Source organism: Falco punctatus (assembly GCF_963210335.1).
Source record: "Falco punctatus genome assembly, chromosome: 9".
Classification (NCBI taxonomy): Eukaryota; Metazoa; Chordata; class Aves; order Falconiformes; family Falconidae; genus Falco; species Falco punctatus.
Genome location: NC_137589.1, coordinates 19,627,696 through 19,649,611, shown reverse-complemented (window position 1 = coordinate 19,649,611; position 21,916 = coordinate 19,627,696). Strand labels below are relative to the sequence as shown.

The window sequence follows — 21,916 nt, the reverse complement described above, 5'->3', positions numbered from 1 at the left end:
CCTCACCTGGGAGCCAGAGGCTGGAGCAGCCGCTGCAGAATAGGATTCAACAGGAGCCGGTGACACAGGAGATATTTTAAACCAAACACAGGTGCTTCAGTTGGGTGAGATTAGCTGAAATTAGTGTATTTTGTGTTACCCCTTTCCCGCTTCTGCTCAGCACTGAGCCTTGCGAAGCCACCCTAAGGAGGTCCTACTACCCACCGCCCCAGGAAAGCATCCCGCCAGGGCTGGGGGTGGATGTTTGCATCCTTCTCCTCCTGTGTATGATGATCCTATAGCAATCCTATAGAGAAGCAAAGGCAGCCGTGGAGCGTGCCAGCTTATAAAGTGAGCAAACATAATATTTACATCAGTAAGACTCCCTGTGTTTGACTAGAAGCTAAACAATTTAAGGGAAGATTGATTTGTTACGTTAAAGGGTAAACCGGGTCAGGGTTATAAAAAGAAGCTTTAAATACCATTCACAAAAGCAACATACCAAATCCCCCCGCTGCTCTTTAAGCGCTGGAAATGTCACAAAGAGATAATTCAAGCAACAGAGGAGCTGCCACATGAAAGCAGCTGGGAAGATGTCCACTTTTGAGGGCTTCATCCAGTTCAATACATGCAGCTGGACTGAGAGCTGGAATCTGTGTTGTGTCAAATATTCAGACCGTTTCCAGGTTGTAATTTGATTTTTTTAATTTTTTTTTTTACTTAAAGGCAGAAAGTTGAAAATTTCTCATAAAATAAGTCAGATTCAGAGAGGCAGCTTGTTTAGATAACAATGCAGCAACCTAAAAACGTTAAAAAGAGCTTATAAAAGTAAACAAAGTGAACGTGAGAGAAATTCAGATTATTCCCTCCCCCCCTCCAGTCAAACTTTTAATTGCCGGGAATTCAAAGCAGCTGCATTTTCTGCTGGAAAAGTGCTCTGTTGCATTTTTATAGCAGTTTCCTTTACTGTAGCAGCCTTGGGAGCAGGACAGAGCCTTGCTCCGTGGGTCAGATAGGCTGTGCGTGAGGCAGGAGATTTCAGGAGGGGGGGAGGGAGGAAGCCAAAAAGGCTCTGAACGCCTATTAGGCGCCTAATAATCTTTCACTGCAGAAAAAAAGAGGGTTATTTGGCCCCGAGTCGTGCAATGAATGGCCTTTAGCACGTTTTGCCCTTTTTCCCATGAGCAGGCTGTGACTTTTTCCTCCCCAAATGAACCGTGACAAGCCCCAGTCCAAACAGTAATAATAGTAGTAATAACAGTAATTATCCCAGCAGCAATATTAATTATTAAAACCTTAATTATTTTTCTTTTTAATTCGCCACTCTCAAGAGCATCAAGCCACTGGTGTGAACTGCCTGCCCGGGCTGACTGCTCAGGGGTCCTCCCTGTCCCAGGACCTTTTTGGCTGGGAGCACACTTGACCCATAGCTCATCTGGGTGCTTGATATTCATAAGCAGGGTGCATGGAGCCCTCTGGGGCAGAATTTGGCCCATTTTGGACTGCTGGAAATCCTTATGCTTGTTCCCTTTTGCTTTCAGGGATGGCCAGTGGCTCTGGCTCTGCCACGTGGGTGCCTGCTCCCACACACCAAAACCCAGCAGCCTTATCAAGAGTGAATTAAATCCTCCTCTGATACTGCTTGGGCTCTAGCTCTGTGCTAAAGTCAGCCGTAGCCCCAGGTGCTCATCTGCGGCAGCTGCCCTTTTCATTCCCAAAGCTCTCTGGGTGCAGGGGAGACAAGGCAAGACACATGTGTAACGGCTGATGAGGCTCATCCAATGTGAAAGGGCAACTGGGTGAGCAGCCTCCTGGCCTGATATTCTGCTGCTTGGGAGCCATTTCCCTCTATTCCCTTCGCGCAGGGAAGGGGAAGGTGGGAGAGCAAAGCAGCCTTTCTGAAAGAAATGTCTTTGGAGGCCTGCTGGTATGTCTCTGCACGTTCAGGTAGCTGTGTCCCAGGCTGCAGCAAGAGGTGATGCTCCTCCATGGTCAGCATGTGGAGGGGTCCCTAGCAAAGGCCAAGGAAATGCAATTGGGAAATTAAGAGTCGGGGGGAAAAAATGCTTTAGGAGGTCATGACAGATACGCACAACCAGGGAGAAATCCTGACTCTGCTAAAGCTAGCGGTGCTTTTGCTGTTGTCTTGTCAGGGGCCGGGACATGTCCCATGTCCCAATGCTGGGGTGAGAGGAGTGGGCAGAGCCGCTCGCAGCACTGGGATGAAGCTGTACCCCCTGCTCCTCTGGCCGCACAGCCCTGTCTGGTGCTGGGAGAGGCGTGGGCTCTCCTCCAGAGAGAGACGGGCAGCCCCCATCCCCATCTCTACACTGAGCCAGCTGCTTAGCACTGCTGCAATTAATCACTTTGTAAATATCTTCTGGTTTGTTATATAAGCAATAAGCACTTTGTCAGAAATTGCATAACTTATAATCCCATTAAACAATAATTACATTGTAATGGGTTTGTAACTACAGCATTAATTAACTTTTATTGCCCTGTAAATTAAGCATGGTATTGATACGGAGTTGAGAGCAGACAACTGGCTCCGATGGTGGCAGGACAGGGATGGGGAGCCCCAAAAGCTGTTGGAGGGACCATCAAGGCCTGTGGTCAGATGGTTGGCCTTGGCAAGAGAGAGCTTGGCAGGAGAGATGTCCGTGTGCATCCTCTTCCTCCTGGGGAAGTCTCCTTCCCCAGGGAAGGGAAGGGTCCCGGTGGCCAGAGGTCCCTGGGGACCAGCTTTGCAGCATTGTTGTGGAGCCAGCGGCAGCACCAGCAGCTAGTGGAGGAGTGGGAAGCCAGCTGCATGTCAGGAAATCTTTTGCACACCTACACGTTGATGCTCATCCCTACAGAGCACCAGATTCACCCACAGTTTGCAGGTGCTAGAGATGGGAGTTCTGGCCAAGGTCCTCCAAGGTACTTTGATACCTATCGTCACTTCTGGTGGGAGTATCTGCAGCTCACTATTGGGAAATTGCCTTCCTGGAGGGGGTTTCTTCGCTGACGATGGCACTTCAAAGCGTCTGGTGTTGATGGCAAGGCAGTGCGCTCACGCTGGCTTGCTTGCTGCCAGCCAGTGGTGCTGGGATAGTGCTCCCTCCCCAGTTAGTAGAGAGAGAGAGGAGCCCTGGGAGAGGCTGGACCAGCAGCTGCTGGATGGTTGCCCTCCACTAGCAAAGCTGTTCCACTGGCAAGCCTGGAAGAGAGGTGCCTTCATTCCAGCCGCCCAGACAGCTTTTAAGCTGTTGCCAGGCTTGGTACCACTGCGGCAAGCAGTAAGTTGCTTCAGCAGGATCTCCTGCCTGTGGCTGTCTGGGCAGGGAGACTATTCTGGGGAAGTGGAGAGTGGGGAGGCATTTTGCTCAAGGCTTGGGAGGCTGCTGCTTTCTGCACACAGCTTCCCCCTCCCTCTTTCTGGAGGGACGTGCTTGCGCATAAACACTTCCAGCCGCTTCTGGCTCCCCTGGGCACAGCCAGCTCTGCATGAGTGCTGCGGGCCAGGGAATTGGAACCAGAGCTGGCAGCACCATGGGTACCCCACTGCCTCTCACCTGCATCCACCCCAATCCTTACACCCCTGCTTTAGCTCTGCTCTAGATAGGGACCACGACTCCTGAGCGAGCTGCTGCTTGCCCAGAGTGAAAGGACTGCGAGGGGCAGGATTTTGCAGCAGCCTCCTGGTAGGGAAGGGCAACCAAAAACCTATCCGGGCCATCTACCGCAGGCTTTCAGCTGAAGCAGGGAGGCAAATCCTACCTCCATTCCTCACCCCCATTTACGGCCAGGGATTTGGTGACTGTATGTGAGTAAGGGTGTGAGGGCTGGGACTAATTTCTTTGCTGGCTGGAGGTACTTTATATGGGATGAGTGGCTTTTCCTAAGACAATTCAAGCAGGAAGACAGAAAGTTCTGTCCTCGTGGGACTGGTAGCAAAGATGCCAAATTCTGAACCGAAAGCTGCTTCATTTTGGGGGGTGATTCTGTCCTGTGCCAATGCTCCTTGACACCTTGGGAGGCAGCGAGCCTATGGGTGTTGGGGGAAACATCTGCAGGCTATATCTCCAGGTCTTTCTGGGTTTGCCTCTTCTGCTCTGAATACACAGCAAACAGGTCTGATGAAAGATTGGCATTTATTGCCAAGGCTTTAGAAACATGTTCTTTACACTAGACATGCTTGAAAACGAGAAAATCAGCACAGTCGCTCGGCTTCTCGCATAACCGGTAGAGTGATGCAGATAGGGAAATGTAACAAAAATAATTATCCTTTTGATCTGGCATAATCTCTAAATCTCCTCCCCACCTTCTGAACCTTGTTGAACTACCTCTCTGCTCCTTCCTGGGTTTCTAAGTCTCCAGCATCCTTCTGCTTTGCCACGTGTCTGCTCTGAACCCTGCAATCACTCAGGACGCACAAGGAGCCATGATTTGGCCGTGCCTTGTCCTAGTTTTTTTATGCTGCTTTTTTGAATTTGGATGAACGTATTTATTTTGAAAAAAAACCAGTTTACATTTGCAAAAGACCCATCTTTTTTTAAAAAATTACTTGCTGGGGCTCGGCTGCCTTCTCGGCAGGGCTGGCAAGCCACGGCTGCTGCTGGTGGGCTTGTGTGATTGGGATCGCAGCGTATAAAACAATTATGGAGACCTGCCACCTTGTGGGAGCTGAGAGGTGTGGCAGGACCACCCCCACCCCGACCCCCAAGCCCCTCACCCTGACTGCTGGCTGGGTTTAGGGGCATCTCCATGCTGGGTTTTGGGAGACGCACCTCCATGGAGGCAAATTGCTAGCCTGAGGATAGAGATGGGCAGTGCTTCACCTCACCTTGATTTAGACTGGGTCCCGCTGGATGCATTCTGGAGCAGGTTTCAGTACTTAAAAAGGAGCAGAATAGTTTTAGCCACCAAAAGGATAGTTAAAAAACATCCCACCTTAAAAAAAAAAAAAAAAAAAAGGGGGAGAGAGAAATAAGTGAAGAGAGACGGTTGGAGGTGAACTGCGGGGATGGGTGATGGGAGTGCCATCCATCATGTTTGCTTTCGCCCGATGGGAATTTCCACTCTCCCTCTCCAGCTTGCGTTCAGGCACTGTGACTGGCTCAGTGTGCATTTCCCCAGTGCCCCGTCCCCTCTTCCTGGGTCAATAGTCCATCTTCTCTTGCTTCGCTGAGAACCCACCGCTGCTCCATAGGGCTGTCATTAGCAAGGTGAAGAGCATCTGTGAGAGAAAATACCAGTGTTTGTGGCAGCTTGACTTTTCTCTTAAAGAGCTGCTGATCCTGCAAGACAGGTAGATGTAGTGATGCGTGGAAATCAGTCCCCAGTATTGCTCAGGAGCTTCCCTAGTTTTGCTACCCATTTTATTCAATTTTTTTTTTTTTTTTGAGGAAGCTGGTTTTCCTCTTACCTGGATGTCTGTCCTTCCATCCCCAGCTATCACGGCATCCTGCCTTTCTGCAGTGATGGGTTATGATGTTGCTACAGAGACCTCTAACTTCAGGTGGGCACCTGGTAGCAGGAGCCAACATGCTCCTCGGGCAGAGCAGTCTGGTGTTCCAGCAGCTCCTGTGACTGTGTGTGTGTGGGGGGGGGGGGGGGGGGAGGGAGAGATAAAGGAAAAAATAGAATGATTAACTGATGCTAAAAATAGCTCTGAGCTGTTAAATGAAATACTCTTCATGGCTGGTTGTGAAACATCTGTGGGTTTTATTTAATGCCCAGGTTTTTCCATCCGTCCAGCTCTGTCAGCAGACATAGCTCATGTATTTTGTTCCCCCCACCTCACCCTGGAGGCCAAAGGCTTTGCTGATGGCAGCTCTCTATGTGCCAACAGGCATTTGGGAAAGGGGAAGGTGCTTTTTCCCCAGTGGGACTGTGCCCACAGGTATGCATCCCTGCCCAGCTCCCAGGGCGGGCAGGGGGTGGCAGCCTGGGGCTGCCCCCCAGAGCAGCACCCCTGTGGTGCCGGGAGCATGTAAGCATCCTTAGAGTGCCCGGCACTGCCCAGCTCCTCATCTGAGATGACAGGGCTGAGGAGAGGGAGAAGGGTGAGGGAAGACACGGGGGCAGCAAAGCGAAGGTGCTTCCTGGCAAGAGTCCTTGGGTACCACAAGTGTCCCCAGACAGGCCGGGCATGGGCGAGGGGCGGTCGGCAGCCCCTTACCTCGCTTTCCCCTCACAAAGGGGCACCTGGGGTTGGTGCTAGCCTGGGGCTGTGACTGGGTGGTGTAGGTGAGTGGGAGCTTGCTGGGAGGAATAGAATGAAGTCCCCTCCTGAGTGGGAGGAGAGGGCAAGAAAGCCAAACAAGCCAAACTTCAAGGAAATTTCCTTTCCTTAAAGGAAATATATCATTGCCCACATTGCTGCAAGGAAGCAGAAGGAAAAAAACCTAGATGGGGGCAGGCAGGACCCAGCTGTGGGCACTGGGTGCAGCCCAGGCTTGGGCATGCTGCGAGCAGGGTGAGTAAGAGGTCCTGTGTGAGTGCTGTCCTTCCAGAAAGACCCAAGAAGCACATTATTACTGATTATTCAAGCTTTCTAAGCTGGCAAGTCAGAACCTGAACCTCATCCCATTGAAAACTTGAGTCCCATAAACCCGCTAGTTAAATGGGAATTTGTCGAGCATTAAATCCACCAAAACATTTTTTATTTTTTTTTTGACTCAGTGTGAGCAGGATTTGGTTGCTGACACCTCCCAGCTTCCCCTGGGCTGAGAAGGCATTTGCAGCAAATCCAAGCATCCCGGTCCCCCCTGTGCCAGGTAAAACATTCGGGATGCCCTTGGTCACAGGAGACTGAAACATTTTGCTGGGCTGTGGCACAGGTGCTTGCGCTTTTAGAAGGGAGGGGAGGGAGGAGGAAGGAAGGGTAATTAATCACCAAAGATACTTTGCTCGTTTATTTTAACAACTGGAGTTTAGCTTAAATTATTTATGCTGAAGCTTCATAATGCACTAGGAAATGCACTGCAACATATGTCATCAAAAGAATGAAGCCTGGGTAATGCGAAACCGCACTCCAGCCCTATTAAACTTGTGTTCAAGTGGGAAGAGGATGACTTTTTTTTTTTCAGCAAATTAATAATGTGTGCTGATTAGCACAAAACAGATTAGCAAGGTTCATCTCCATGCGCTTTGTTTCGTCAATAGAAAGTTAATTAACAACCCTCTGCCTTCTAATACACAGTTATAAGACAACACTCCAGCATCACACAGACCTTAATCTTAGATTATGAGTTTGTTTGTTTTCTTTAATTTTAGCTACCATTAAATATGAACTGGCCAGGAGGTGTGTTTCAATAGTAGATGAGGCCCAGTTTGGATTTTCTGTAACTTTCCGTATTTCAAGGCAGTACTGTATGGCATAGAGCATTGGGGGTCTCTCTTCCGGCCTGCAATTGTGACCTAGTTTACCAAAAAAAGCACCAAAAAAGTTATTACAATGGTATGCAGAGTATTTGGGACATGGTACAGATGAGTGGGTGTGATAAGGACAGAAAATACAGTATGGCATGTGAGATGGGGAGTCTCTAAAGCATTTTTAATAAGAGGATAAATCTCAATAAAATGAGAGCATCGCCCTGTTACAGTCCCATGGACCCAAACAGACCTGATTATGGAGACTCAGCTGTAAGGTGCAAATACCTAGTGTGAGGTGCAGTGCCTTATACTTTCTAAACTCAGAGCAAGGAACTGTCCCATGCTGTAGTATTGTTATGCTAGATCAAATTAAAAATAAAATAAGGCCAAATTTCTCTGAAGCTTTGGCACCCCAGAATATGTTCCTCTGCAAAAGACACACTGTTCATTAGACAATCCCACATGTGCTTGAGAAACTTGCACATAAAAAATATCATTGTAGCGTGGCCCTTTGCTCATACCTTTAGCTAAGGCTGCTCTTTCTTACATCCCTGAGTGGTTTATTTTCCCACATTTGCCTCTATTTTCCCATAATTAGTGTGCTCGCTACATTAAAGCTCTGGCAGAACTGCATGCCCTATCTGCATAAAAGCTGGTCATCTCCCCCTCCCTTAAGCAAGTATCTGGACCATCAGGTTTTACATGCGGGCATTAGCCAACCTGCCCGCGATGCCCACATGTGGAGTCCAGGCGCCACCCAAATTCCTCTTCAAGTTATGGCTTGAAAGAAGGGGAGCCAAAGTCCTGCTCCCAACTCGCCCTCCTGGGCTCCAGCCCTCCCTTTCCAGCCCAGTGTACGCCTTGGCATCCCAACCACCACCACGGAAAAACCACAAATAAAAGTGTCTTTTGCCCAAAGACGCTGCCCAAATTAAGGACGAGACAAGAGCTTCCGGCCTTTGATCTTGTGCGTGGCGATAATAACTCATCTGGCTGACAGCAGCCTCCCCCTCTGCTCTCCTGCCCCCACCCCGCTTAATTAAAGGGAACAAAGAAAAAGTTGCTAATTAAAGGAGCAGGGGAAGGAGGGGGAGAGCATGTGGGAAGGAGGGTTGCGGCAGCAGAGCAGCACAGGGCGGTACCCGCAGCAATGCTGGGGACAGCAGGGTATGCATGGAGGGTTGGGAAGGAGCTGAAAGCAAATCTTTATTGCTCATGTACTGGGTGCAGGCTGATCCATGCTGTTGGTTTGGGCAGGGGCTGCTGCTAAAGCACCCCAACCCTCCTGCAAGCCAAACCCAGGGACAAGAGCCGGCAAAACCAGCCATATGCAGCACTGTCCTCTCCCATCTAGGGGCTCGCCTTGCAGCTCCTGCCATGCTGTGATTTAATTGCAAAGCTGCCTTCTCCCCACCCTCCAGCTGCTCTTTTTAGGATGCGGGGAAGGGCAGCCCCGCTGGCTCTGGCCCGGGTGCCGTCCTCCCCGCTTCGTGGCCTGTGGCACTTCTGGTGCGCTGTGAAGGAGGGTTGGTTGTGAGAGAGGGACTGAAGAGCAGTTACAGAGTAAATTTGCAGGCAAATGACTGGTAGTGCTGTGGTGGGAAACATTTGGATCTGGAAAGGTCTTCTGGTGACTTTCAGAGGGAAAACAAATGTAGCCTGTGGATGCAAAGACCTCTACTAACTGTAGTAATCTCCTGGCTTTATCAGCCATAAATCTGCTTGTTCTTAGTGAATTTGCAGAGTCCCTTCAGTCTCAAGGAAGAGTGACACACTCCAGCCTAACCATGCTCACACGCAGGACAGCCAGACACAGTGTGATTCAGCCCCACAGCACTTGATTCCTGCAAAGCTTCAGGTTATGGGCACTGTGCATGGAGAGGAGGGATGCTCTTCAGAGGGGCCTATGGCACAGACCTGCCCAGTTGCTCCCCGTGTGGCATGACACCTGCCTCTGCTGACAGCTCCCACCAGAACTCATCCTCTCTCCTAAGTGATCCATAAGGACTTTTAAAGGTTCAATAGAAATAGATTTTATTCGCAGTTTCACTGTGCAGCTTTCGGTTAATAGCTATCCTGCCGTTTCACAGTACAGTGCTTTCCAATCCCCTAACACGCAGCCAGGTGGTAAGAGACCTTGGTTCACGTGCTCTCCTTCTTCAGTAAGTTCCCACTGGGCAGATCGCCCTCCCTGGCACTGCCTGAGGTCTGTCTCCCCCAACTCTGGATTTGCCGGCAGGGTGTGTGTTCTCTGAGGGAGGCAGCAATGCCAGGAGCGCTGTTTCAGACACTGCATCTCTCCCTGGTGCCAGGGGAGGCTGTCTGCCCTGTGTTTCTTTTACGATGGGTGTGCTGATGTGGGACTGAGGCAGGTCAAAGGAGTACCTCACCCAGGAATATGTCTTGAGCCAAGGGCAAGAGAGGATGTTCAGGGAAAGGGTGGAAAAAAGTATGGGTTCAGAGTTGCTCAGGCATAACCTGCCATCACCTTGCAATCCCCAACAGAAGAGGTCCAAATGCATCCTCTCATCCCACGCCTGCTCCCTGTGGTCCCCATGAAGGGTATGTTCCCCTTCCAGCCAGTGCTGGAGGGCCCTTTCAAAACCACAAATCAAAGCGGTTTCCATCTTAATCTCTGAGCTGTCCATGTGCCTGGGTTTGTGCATAATTCATGCGTTCAGGCAGATGTACGCTGCCCCTCCGTAGATAATGCCCCACTCTTGCGGAAGTTGTTCCTAACTCTTTTGCCATGTGTCTGAATCCTACTACCTTCCAGGCCAGTGGCACTTTTGGAGGAAGACCCTTGAGCATTTCTGCATCCTCTCTGGGAAATGGTCCCAAATTTTAGAGGTGTAATAATAATAATAACAACAACAACAACTATTATTATTATTACTATTATTATTAATGATGATGATAATAATAATAATTTTTCATTGTTGTCTTCCCTGTGAACCATCCTTCATCTGCTGGCAACCTGATGTGCTGACAGACAATCTGACTTGACATCACTGGGGTCAAAAAATTTTAAATCCCAAAGCTAAACAATAAAAATAAGCAGCCAGGGTTGACAGAAGAAGGAGAAAGAGGGGTGGCTGAGGGAGCTGAGTGGCTGCCCATCAAGCAGAGGGGGAAAAGAGGGGCTGGGGGAGAAAAAGCAATGTAGGATGGAGATGGGGCAAAAATCTTGTGAAAGCCAGAGAGAAAAGGAGGACACAAAGAGTTGTAGGGGAGCAGGAAGAGTTTGTGAGGGATTTGGGAAAGATTTCAGCTACATAACTTCATCTGCAGTGTGCCAGCAGTGCAGTGGTCCTGCTGTACCTAAGCATTACCCAAATTACCTAGAGTTCCTGGAAAGACACTGCTCACACCTATTGTTTTGAAAAATGTGTCCTGTTCTACCTGTCTACAAATAGAGGATTGACAGGAGTCAAGGGGAACATCAACTTCCATCCAGGAGTGAGGGGCGAAGCAAGGAGGAGAACAACAGCAAGGGTAGGGGGACAGCCCATGTCTCTGCCTCCTTAGATGTAATTAACCCCAGTGCTAATGAAGTGCAACCAGACAGCTACCTTCACATAATGTAAAGCTCACAAGGAGCAGCACTGGCTAATGAGGACATTAGAGGCTGATCTCTCCCTTGTCATCCTCCTATTGTTTTAATATTAGGCTAATTTCACTTTAATGTAGATTAATTGGTACCTTTCTGCCTAAAATTTCCTTGGACAGTCAAAATATTTTTTTTTTTGAATTTTATTTCCTAGCTGAACAAAATATTTCCTGTGGATTTGGAGGAGACGTGGAGAAAAGGAGAATATTTCTTCTGAAATCCAGAAACAAGGCTCAGTCAGAGGCTGAGCAGAAGGAAAAAACACATTTTGTTATTCAGTGAGCAAATTCATCTCATCCGTTCCCTTGCTGGGCAAGTGCCATTCCCTGTTTGCTTAGTGTGATGGCAAAGCAGAATGAAAGGAGGCTAAATATGGCAAATAATGTGAGGAAAAAGCAGGAGCAAGCATCATCAAGTGTCTAGCCTTGCAGACTAAAGGAGCCAAAACCCTTACTATTTGTATAAATGTCTGCTCATTTTCCTTCTGGGGTGAATTTGGCAATTCCTCTGTTTCCATGTGTGAGCACCCATAATACAAGCCTGCCCATACTGTCCCACCATTGTGCTACACGGCTGGAAAAGGAAAGGGTAATTGCAAGGATCCAGACACTGGCTGCATCCAACTAGGGCAAAAGTTGGGAGGCTTGTGATGGCATGGAAAGTGGTGCCAGCTCATCAGGAGCTATGAAAGAAACCTCCAGCTCCTTTTAGAGGGTTGTCAGATCAAGGCTGAGTGGAAAAGCAACATGGGAAACCACCACAGTCTTCTGAAAGCTGTCTAGCAATGGGACAGCAGGCTTTGCACAATGACAGCCCATCCATCACTGCTGAGAGACAGGATGGTGATTCAGAAAGGGAGACAAGATTAGAATAGTTTGCAAATACGCTTCGGGTTTGTGGACCATGCTGCTGGTGGTACCAGCTAGGATCATGTGGAGCACGGGCTAAATAGACTGAGGCAAAACTGATCTGTTTTGTTGGTGTGTCTTAAGTTTTGATAGACATGTAGGTAGGGGAAGGGAAAAAATAGCGAGCTGGCTGTGACTTTGGCATAGGGTGAACTAAGGGGGAAAAGATGGGGAGTGGTAAGGGGCAGATGCAAGTGGAATTGGTTGTTTCGCCACACTGCCTTGTTAATCTATCCTTGGACTGAACTCACTGGGATTTTCCTCACTGGGAACCCATGTTGCTGTGGGTGGCCAGATGTGTCTCAATCCAGGCCGGTACTGTGTCTCAGAAAATACATGTCCACTAGCTGCAGCTAGATGATGCTGTGTTCAACCCTGAACTCCCCAAATGTCCACACTGCCCGTGTGTTGCCTCCTCGTCTGGCTGGAGTGACCCAGGTGGCTGGCTAGGCAAGGAAGCCCAACTGTGAGGAGCAGGGACTGGCTTGGTCACAAACCTTATTGCCATAGGCAATATGGCCATGCCTGATTTCTGCCAACGGGCCAGACGCAAGTTCAGCTGGCAAAGTCCATAATGGCTCAGCTGGGACTTATGGATCAATGATTTTCTGCTGCAAGAAATACTTTCTACCCCCAAGCATGCAATTTCAAGGTAATGTTTCCTTTTAGTAATGGAAAAAACAGGTATCTGCAACCTTGGAAGTTCTTCATGTTTCTCATTACTGGTACCCTAATCAACTCCCCCGAAAAAAAGCAAGATCCTTTTACACCTGACTAATTCTGCTGCTGCTACTCAGTGCTGCTTTCACACCACTTCCCAAGCCTGCCAAGACACCCTTGAACCTGTTTAGAAAAGGTTAGGATGCTAATTAAGAAAAGCTGTTTCCCCCCCCCCCCCCCCCCCCCCCAACCTGAGGGAGAAATGTAAAAACGTGCATGAGCTGGTGTTGGATCTATTATTGCCTTTTTTTTTTTTTTTTTAACTGTGTTATGAAACGTATGTCCCACTTTTCCCCAGGAGAATATGCTGCTCCTGCAGGTCCTGTGTGCCAGTGTGAATATGGGACCAGAGGTTAATTTGTAGCCCTGTGATGCACGAGCTTTCCCTTTGCACAAATATTGATCTAAGGCTGTTCAAATATCCATCCTGACCGTAATAGCAGCAGTGTGATATTGCTGCTGGAGAATATGCAAGGACATCGGAGGGGAAGGGAACGGAGAAGGAAAGGAGAGATGGGTAGGAGGTGCAGGCTGGGCATCCACATTCTTTCCTTCTCCCCTCCCTTCTCAACTTAAATATCTTTTTATTGACATTTCTCTCACTGGGCTGAGCGATCTTTCAAAGAAGAGGGAAGCAGCAGCTTTGTTCCACCCTGGGCATTCATTATATGATATCGTTTCACCGCTTGAGTTGTCTGAGCTGCCTAGGTAGCGTTTAGGAGAAGGTTAAATATAGCTGTTGAGTCCTAGGCAAGTAAATCTCCCTTTGCCAGTTCAAGCCATAACAGAGGAGACCCTCCGCTCTCCTGCCCCTTCCGCAGAAGAAGAGCAATTGGCAGGCAGCACAGGTAGCTCCTTCCCTGAAGGAGCATGACTGGGGCTGGTCCCATCCTTCAGCAGTGCAAAACAAGACAACCTGAGAAGATGCGGTGGTTTTAACCCACTCCAATGAGTTCTGAACACTCTCTGCTTTAGGCAAACCCCCTGTTCCCTCTGCTTGGTGGACTACACCTCGGTCTGCACCAAAGCTCTCCAGAATTCTTTCTCTGTGAATAATAATGAAAAAACCTTTGTAAATTAGCTGATTAGTCAGCTCCACTAATTAGCTAATTACTCTGCTCTGCTTTCACTTGTGCCTTCCCGTCATTTTCCCAACCTCAGGTTGAAGGAATGAGCATGCACGTGGCTGCGCTGAGATCTTATCCTGCTTTGAAGGCTTTAAACTTGCATGATTCAGCCATGTAAGGCTGACACGCAGCCGACCTTACACAACTTCTCTCTTTAAACTCTTTTGTGTTGAGTGATGTACTTACCTCGTGTGCCAGGGACCAGCGAGTCTCCAGTGCCAGCTTATGCAACTGTCCCCTCCTCCACTCCCGCTGCCAGCATCTATACCTGTTAAACTCCAATCCATCTTCGTGCTTCATGTGACATCTCGCCGTTGCCTACAAATCCTGCGGGTTTTCCCCAAAGCTAGAGAAGAGGGCATGTGTTGTCTCTCAAGCTGTGTCCTGGAACTAGCGAGATGTGAAGGTACCAGGACACGATCACAGTCGTGCCAGGTCAGACCAGGTGTCCCCCAAGTACAAGATCCTGTCTGTGAGGCAGGCAGTAATGTACCTGGAAACCTGTGTAAGTACAGGGTGAACAGCAGTGGTAATGCTCCAGAATACTTCCGCAGCCACCTGTGCTTTGCAGATCAGGGACCTCCTCACCCGTAAGCGGTGTGTTTGTACATAATAGCCTGGGCAGACAAGCTTTCAGCAGAAAAATCCAGGGGTTTTATGAACTCTCGTGAGCCTTTAGCAGCCACAGATCCTCTGTTGAAAAGTCCCATGGCATAGAGACACACTGGATATAAAAACAGATCATTTTGTTTGTTCTGAATCTGTGAGTTTCCTCTGATGTCCCTAGTCCTTGCTCCAGGAGAGGTGGAAACAGCTTTTCTTGTGATTCTCAGATCTCTGTTCATATGCCCTTTGACGGCTGAGGAGCCCTTACCTAGCTAATGTTCCTCGTTCCTTTGATCATCTGGTTGCCAGCCACTGAAGTTGTTCTCTGAATCTGTGGCAGTTACCCTATAACCTTCAGATGGGGTGAGGAGCACAGCTTCATGGAGAACTCAAGGCTGAGCTACTGCTTGCTGCTTTCTTCTTTGCCCTTCCCCCTGTGCAAGTCTATCCCTTGATCCTCCATGGAAATTCATGAGCATGGTAGAAACCTGGGAAGGTCAAAGAGAGGAGGCTGTCTTGGACAGTTAGCCCAAGGAGGGAGACTGCAGGGGGAAAGTGGATAGATTGTGGAAGAGAGAGAGAAGCACAATGGGAGAGAAAGCAAAAAACAAAGGAAGTGCCAGAAAAAACTGATAATGAATCTTCAGGTGGGCATTTTATATGTGGCTTTGGCTGTCCTACATGTTGTGCAGCTGCTGCCCTTTCTGCAAGGCAAGTGTGGGAGGTGAGCAGTCGGTGTGGGTCACACCATGACAAAGACCTTTCCCTTATCAAGAGCTGTACAGAGGAAGAATGAGTCACGCATTTACTATCTTGCAACACAGAAGTTTATAATGTAAGAAAACAAAACTTCAGAGACAAAGTGCTGGTTTTATTCTAGTAGAATATTGGACCCTTTTCGAGGTATTTGGGGTGACTATGAGTGTTATCAGCTGTAGGTGACGTACAGAAGTTGGTTAAGCAAGGAACTTCCTCACCGCATGCCTAATGTTGGCTGTGAGAGAGCCGTTAAGTTGACTTTACTCTTTTGCCACTGTCACATCGTCCTTGTGAAGGGCTCAGCAAGTGACTGAGAGACGATCCCATCTGTAGTAAGAGGCAGGGACACCACCCCCACCACCCCCCGCCTTTCCCATTTACAGATAGAAATGAAGTCTGTGGTACGGACCCTTAAGCTGGTTAGACACTTGAGACTTGGAAGTCCTTAAGCACATTAGCAGCTGGAGGTCCATTATTATTCATTGAATCTCTCCGGGGCCGATTGGAATCCTCCTTTTAATTGTCTGCATTCCCCTCTGTCCTTTTATCACAGAAGAAAGAAAAAGGGTGAGAGGCACAGCAATCGGCAATCGGGTTATCTCATTACCCATCCTGGCCCCGAAATGGGACATAGGCTTGAATCTGCTCTTCCCCTCCAGCAAACGGAGGGAGCATCACCCATTTTACATATTAATGGAAAAATGTCAGTGTTGTGTCCTCTCCCCCCTTAGCACGCTGCTGTTAATAATTCACATTTCATTAACATGTCTGTGTGGCCTTACGGTGTGGTGTTTATCTTCTATTGATGAAGAGATATTGGGAAGGCTTAGAGGAGCAGGAACTGGGGCAGGACGAGCTAAAACAGCTGCTTAGATCAGTCAGGCTGGGCTTGAAGCAAATGAGCTTTCAGAGCAGGGGACTTTTGGGCACTCTTCTGCATATTTACCATGCCACCCAGCACAAAGCAAAGGTGCTGGGGCCATAGCTCCTCATCAGCTTGCAAAGAAGCAGAAGAAGATCCTCTAGATTGGCCACCAGCGGAAGAAAACCTGATGATATCATCCCATTGAGCAAGCAGGTGGAGTAGGGTAGGAGGACTGCTGTGGACCATCAGACCATGGGCAACCTTCTGCTTGGCTGTAGCAACATGCCGCAGAGGGGAGGGAGCTGGGTAGATGGGGACACCAAAGCCCACCTGAGCAGCTATCATGGGCAAGTTCTGCTACCCCATGGCACAGCCTTGCTGGAGATCATGAGTGCCCCGCACTTGTAGGTCAAGCACTGAACTAGTCACGCAGAAGTAATTTTTAAGGGGGTTAAATGAAATACACCCTTGGAGAAGTTGGCCATACAAGCCCTACAGCCAGCTTAAAAATTTTACATCAGGAAACTTGCCTCTTGAGCTTGGATTTCCACACACTGAAACATTAATCAACTTTTGAACCATGTACCATATGAAATATTAATCTCTTCTTCTTGTGAAAAACAAACCAGAAACCCCAGCTATCTTCAAAGCTGTCTTGTGGCATTCCATGCTCTGATCCTTTAGGAATTGCTGTGTCATTTCCACCTAAGTTTATTCTGTGATTGCTGGAGAGCAAGTAAGCTAAAAATCACTTACTTCTAGAGTGTCTTTACTAGTGTGTCTAGGCTTTAGAGACAAATGTTTCTTAGCTGGGAATTTGCTGGCCAGACCTGGGCTGGTTATATTTCCATTGAGGAGGGAAAAGGGGTTTAATGTCATTTTCAAACCTAATTTCATGGCTAGCCAATTCATGCTGTGATCCAGTGGCAGGTGATTTCTTTATTAAAATGTTTGAAGATAAAGCAGCTTAGATCAGCCATCCTTGAAAGGGGAAAGTCCATCCTGCCAGTTCTTTAAATGCTGGTGGAAAACCCTTCCCCAGTGGGTATTGCTGCCTTTCAGGAAAGGCAAGAGCCATGAGACTTGCAGGGATCATCCTCCCTTTCACAAAGAAGGGTGAATATATCCTCAGCATGGATCCTCCTCTGAAAGTTATTAAACTATGTGTACTAGAAAAAGAGCATAATAAATAACTGAAAAAAAAAAAGAAAAAAAAAGAAAAGAAAAAAGAATAGAAGTAAAAGAAGGAAAGAAAAAAAAATAGATAGAAAATGTACCTTCCATTAGCAGACCTTAAGGCACTTTTAGAAACATTGAATGAAAGAAGTCTCTTCATTGCCCTATCTGGGGTAAACAAATCCATCCCGTCCTTCAGCTTGATCTTGCAGTAATGTCATAATCCCACCTTTATTACATCACTGTTGTCATGGAAATAACTGTGATTTCATAAAGTCTCTGTAATGACTTTACCACAAGATCCATTAGGATGGGAAGATGGATTGTGAAGGCTAGAAAAATGCTTTCTTTAAGCAAATGCATACTGGATAATTAGCAAATGCAGCAAAGGGAAAGATGGAAGTTTGATGGGAAAAAATAAATGGATCCATCTTTAACATGGGCTATTTATGAAATGTTTTCTTTGATTTGGTTTCATATGGTACAAAGGCACTATTATAATACTCCCAATCATGTCTAAAAGTCCCATACTTCAGGGCATAGTCAGCACATGTTGAACAAAAAGCTGGTCCCTGCCCTAGCTTCATCCTTTTTAAGTCCCTTAGACTTTTAAATAAAGGTTTGGGGCTTTCACCGGTGGCCCAAGAGCCTCCCACTTTACCTAGCCTAATGGAGGAGCAGGCTGGGTACACGCTGAGGATGGGGATCCTGGGGGTCATCCTAGCCAGGAAGTCTTATACCTGAGCACAAACCCAGCCCATCAGCTCACCTTGGAAACCCTGCCATCATCTCACAAAAAGTCTTTGAATTTGCCTGAACTAGGGAACCCCTCCACAGAGGCATTTGCTGCCGAGGTGTTGGGCATCTAAAGGAGGCAGATGATGAAAATAAACCCTGGGTGAGCAGGAGCTGTTGGGAGTCAAACTATAAAGTAGCCAAGAAACTGCTTTAGCTGGCATCTCGTGACAGGGTGTTGAAAGGTGGCCGAGTTAGCTCCTTAAAAGTATTTGGAGGTGCGATGTTAAACGCAGTTCTTAGCTGAAAGCCAGGCCCGCGGGTGCCACCTGCGTTGCATCCTCAAGATGCAAACAAGTGGCTACCGCCTGTTTCCCTGCAAGGAGACACAGGCAGGTGATTAAAGGCTTGATGGAATATCAGAGCTACCTGAATGAGTCTTGCATCTCTCAGCACTCCAGGCATCGAAGTGACCTTGCACTAACAGTTAATGCATGAAGTAATTCTGACACTGGTTTCTTCCCCCTGAGAGCAGTCTGATGCTGATGGTTTATTCCCATGTCTTTCTGCTTCCCTTAGGAGCAGATGTCCTATTGACATATATTTATTTTTTATTTCCAGAGAAAAATATGGTATTTGTGATGACGGGGCACAGATTGCTCACTGAATATCCTGGCCCAGGCTATGCTGAAAAGACTGGAGAGTGCTGGCAGTAGATTTCTGCTCTGACTTGTGCAATCTCTTCTCTCCTACCCCAGTACCTTTGTGCCATGGCTGGCAGCACCACGTGCAGCTGGCTTCCCAGAGATGCTCGCAGCTCAGAGAGCAAGGAGGACCAGGGCACTGGAGTTCAGAGAGGAGGTGTGAGAACATGATGTATGAGAAATGTGCAGGCACTGGACAGATATGCCCAGCTGAGGTCTGCTGGCTCAATGCTAAAACACCTTTCTGTGAGCAAGGGCTGCTTGTGCTGCCATTCCCTTCAGAGCTTTAGCATCTCTCCATTTTTTCTATGCCTGGCCCAGGAGTAGAGATGCAGAACAGCACTCCTGAGCTAATTGAAGGGGTCACATTCTAGCCAGCAGCATTTCCCCTATTCCCAAATTTGATGTAAATCTCTTCTTGGTCAAGAAAAATCTCTCTGCAATTCTCTAACTATATTTACATATTGAAATCCATGGATGGTTACTGGATTGGGCCATGATGTGACTTGTGGGGATGGCTCATGAAGCCCCTGGCACTGCTGGCTGGAGAGGGTATGAGGCACTAGTTGACACTTGCATTCCCCAAATTCCCCTCTGAAGGGCTCCGAGTAGCAGTGTAGCTGGAGTCCAGTTCAGATACTTAAAGTAGTCTTGAACTGATGACTTGGCTTCTCTTCCTGGTGTATGAAAAATATGTAAGGCTAAGGAAAAAAGACTGTGGTAGGACTCAGTACAGATACATGATGATCAGCGTATGTTATCTCATTAATTGGAGGGTCTTGCCTAACTTTAATTTGCCACCATCATTACTGACTGCTGTCAAATCCATGATGGAGGCGTAACTTGAATTGGTTTTGAGATAAATAACTTTTTGTGATTAATTATTGCTGCTGGTCACGTGCAGTCTTAAACGATCTCCTGGGATGTTTGGCTGGAGCAGGAGGAGAAGGTATTAGCCACTTGGTCTGGCTGGGCTCCAGCTCTGACTGGGCTGATGGGCCAGACAAAATTCATACTGCGCCCATCAGCCACCCATCATGGTGTTCCTCACTTCATCCTGGCAGTGACAGAGCAGGGTAATGTGTGGTCTGAAACATCTGTTGCAGTTCATAAAACCAGTGAGCTATGGGGAGGGATTATTCTTTTTCTGCCAAACATGTAGTAAAGCCGGTGACCATCGTTGCTAACAGGGGGTGGAAGAACTTGGCACAGCCGAAATGGGAACCACCTTCCCCCTTCCCGTGTAAATACCTGAGACACCTATAAACTGCTCTTGGACACATCCCAAGTTGCCTTAAAATGCTTTGCTGGAAAGCAACAATATCTCAGTGCTGACTCACCATCAGCTCCACCGTCTGCAGACCGGGGATGGTGGCCACATCCTGGCATGCAAATCCCAGCCCTGCTTCCAGTCTTGTTCCTTTTGCAGGCTGCTGAGGTGATTTTGGGGATCACGGCTGTGGGGCCGTGGAGCTTTACCACAGAGCATCTTGGCTTCTAAACACATTTGCCAGCTACAGTGGTCAAGAGAGCAGATTGGATGGGTTTTTTTCCAGGCTTTGGGTCTGAGTTTGGAAATAAGGTGCCATTGAAGAAAGTAACTTGTGTTTTAATTTTGTCAGTTAAAAAAAAAATGGTTCAGGGTTTAAAAAAAAATAAATACATCAACTGCAACCAGAAAGTGAACTATGCATTTTGAGTAAAATGAAGCATTTTTGTTGACCTCCAAACCATTGTTTTTGGGGTGTGATTTTTCAGTTGGACTGGTGAACCAGGAGACCTATTACTCACACTGCTCTGCTAATGAGGTCCTGCGACCTGAAGACTAAGTACTATATTGACACCTCACTCCCTTCTTGTGTCTGATCCAAGCTCTGTGAAAGTCAGTGGAAAAAAATGCTTTTAATAGGAGTCGGACCAAGCCTCTAATGTCATGTTTTGTTTGGACCTGGTTGAAGGACATGGGGATCCTTTAGGATGTGTTATGAATAGAGTCCTATTTTTATAAACAGTGCCACCTTTTTACTTCCCTGAAGTATATTCTTAGGCAGCTCTCAAATAACACAGATTTATTCAGATAGGCTGCTCAGGGCTGCAAGTTCTGCCTATTTATTACCGGGATGTTTTCATCTTTAAACATATGCTGCTGTTGATGAGGTCTGTAAGGAATGCTACTTCTGCAAATGTGGTGATGTCTTATAATAGCCAAGTAGCAGCAGGGCAAGACAGCCTATCTTCTTGGCTGCCCATGCCATTCAGAAGAAGAAATCCTTCCACCGTGAGAGGTGTCCCTGCACCATGAAGTACTCCTGTCGCTTGTTTACATACTTGCTTATCTTATTGGCAGTAAGAGATAAGCCTTTAAGCAAATCACCAGAGATTTAAAGAGTTACTGCCTGCCAGGGCTGGGGTTGAAAAATGTTTTAAACCAACTTGTGGTCTTGAATTTACCCTGCTCTGCTCGCTTTGGAGCAGCTAATGACTTGTGGATGAATACCGTATCTATCACAGCAGATGAGTTGCAGACGTACCGCTATACACAGGGTATCTCCAAAGAGGGATCAGAACATGCCCGTGCCACTGTCCTAGTGCTGTATTTCTGTGAACACTGGTGGTTCTTCAATAATGCTCTCTTGACTAAGAACAGATAGGTATTGCTTATTCATGGCTCCATGGATGCAGCTGAGCTGTCGTCTGCTTTCTCCCCATGCTTAAACAGATGTGAGCCATGCAATTTGTCAAAACACCCTTCAAAAGAAGTAAAATATTCCTGGCGTGGGAAGCAATAAGGTGTCCAAGAATCACCATCTGTTTTTCTTAGGTACATAGTCATCTTCATACTCCTCAGTGCCTCCATGAAGGGCACCCTAGGTCACACAGAGTTCAGAAAAGAGTGCACATGGAGAAGGGAGAATGTGGATAATTTATTTTTTTTTCCCCATAGGAAGAAGTTAGGAAAGGTTCAGCTTGGTCTTTTTTCCAACACAAAGTATCTAGCTGCTGCCGTGATTTTTGCTATAAAAGCCTCTGTTCAGGGTAAAGGAAACAACGCACACCCCTGCAGCTCCCTGCTTTCTCCCCCTCCTCACCTGAACAGAAGAGATACCTGGCTCAGCGTTCACCCTCACCTGCTGAAGACGTACCTCTGCAAATGTACAGTCTTTCAGGATGATGGGGCTAATTTGCCATGATATTGTACCTCTGTTTGCTCTGTTCTTTGGTTTTCCAAGGAGTGTTTCTGCAGTGCTGCAGCCCTACATCTGCTCTGAGCAGATGCAATCAACCCCCTGTCTTGCCCCATACAGTGACTGCAAATGGAAGGAGCAGATCATGAACGTTTCAAGTGCAGATCCCAGCTTGTGCAG

General features: G+C 47.7%; 1 protein-coding gene across 1 annotated transcript in view; it reads left to right on the top strand.

Moving 5' to 3' along the window:
* The first annotated feature begins 6,709 nt into the window (after nucleotides 1–6,709).
* The window catches only part of SLC29A3 (solute carrier family 29 member 3), a 174,405-nt gene continuing 159,198 nt past the window's right edge, over nucleotides 6,710–21,916 (top strand). The window contains exon 1 of the mRNA XM_080401355.1: nucleotides 6,710–6,743. The gene's annotated coding sequence lies outside the window, so the exon portion shown is untranslated. The remainder of the gene's footprint in view (nucleotides 6,744–21,916) is intronic.